The following is a 1312-nucleotide window of genomic DNA, read 5'->3' as shown; positions in this document are numbered from 1 at the left end:
CAGGAGTGATGCTTAGGATTGTGGCCCACTGTCCCATGTGTGTGCCACGTGGCCCTGCTTAACTCCAGGGGCTGGGAATGGGGGTGTCACATGAACATTCACTGAGCAGTAAATGTCTCTGTCACACAGTATATTTCAAAAATATTTTAAGTCTGACATTCTTAAGGGAGAGATGGATGTGACCCCAAATTTCAACCCCACTTATAATACTCTGTGTGAACATGCAATGTTCACCAGTTATAAACTGTTGTGTTGCCTTAAAAAATAGAAAAAGGAGGGAGGGGGAAGCAGTTTCCTTCAAAATAAAGACATAGAGGAATGATGGTCAGTAATAAGGGACCACTTCTGAGAGGCAGAGGTCACCCTAGTCATTTGGAGCAAGCTGTGACCAAGAAGAACCAGAGCAGCTCTAAGCTACAGGGCAAGAACTCCAACAATTCTTTTCTTTTCTTTTTTAGTCTCCATAGAGACTATCAAAAATTGCCAATGCTGACTATATTGCAAGTCGTCACCATAGGGTATTGGGAAAAGTTTTCAATTATCAACAACAGAGCCTCAGATAAGCCTCACTGGCTATGATACCCCCACTGTGCAAAGTTCGACAATTCTTTGCAGACTGCAAACAATGCAACGCACTTATGAATGGAGAGGAGAAAAGTTAAATACATCTCAGCGTCTGCCTGCTCAGCCCCCTTAAGCCTCAGTGGAGAAATAGCACCTCCCAGTGATTCTTCCTCATATAATCTTTTTTTTCTGGTTTTTTGTTTTGTTTTGTTTTCTCATATAATCTTGCAGTTGCCACACAGGAAGAGGAATTCAGTTCTTGTCTTTATTGCAATGGTTGAACTCTAATACATTTCTGGGCATTTTAAATTGCTTCCAGAAAAACTGATGAGCCACGATCTCATATAACTGTCCATCACAGATGATTTTTCAAGTAACTTTTGGAGCTAATCAGTGTCACTAAAAAAAGATGCAGTGAAACAGCATAATAGTCCACACTGTTGAGATACTCTACAAGGGGCCAGAAAAATAGGGTGGAAGAGGGAGGTAGGTGATGAGTGAACAAAGAAAACAAGATTTGTGAGGATGGCTCAGATGAAAATTGGCTGTATCCAGATCCGTCTGCCATAAAACAGTGATCAAATGTACGTGTGATGGGGTGAGATGTGAAGTTTCATCTCCTGGTCGTTTACATGAGACATGGAACAAGTTCTACTTCCCCTCTCCTTGGTAGCCCATAGACACACATGTATGCACACAGTCACACACACACACACACACACACACACACACACACACACACACACAG

At 42.1% G+C, this 1312-nt stretch overlaps 1 non-coding gene across 1 annotated transcript; it reads right to left on the bottom strand.

Annotated features, from left to right (window-relative positions):
- Positions 1-458: 458 nt before the first annotated feature.
- LOC123648672 lies at positions 459-599 on the bottom strand. Its single transcript, XR_006738700.1, has one exon. It is a non-coding gene; the product is annotated as a U4 spliceosomal RNA (small nuclear RNA).
- Positions 600-1312: the final 713 nt, after the last annotated feature.

Source organism: Lemur catta, chromosome 12 (genome assembly GCF_020740605.2).
Source record: "Lemur catta isolate mLemCat1 chromosome 12, mLemCat1.pri, whole genome shotgun sequence".
NCBI classification, from domain to species: Eukaryota; Metazoa; Chordata; class Mammalia; order Primates; family Lemuridae; genus Lemur; species Lemur catta.
Note: the sequence above shows the minus strand (reverse complement) of the source record. Positions and strands in the feature narration are given on the sequence as shown.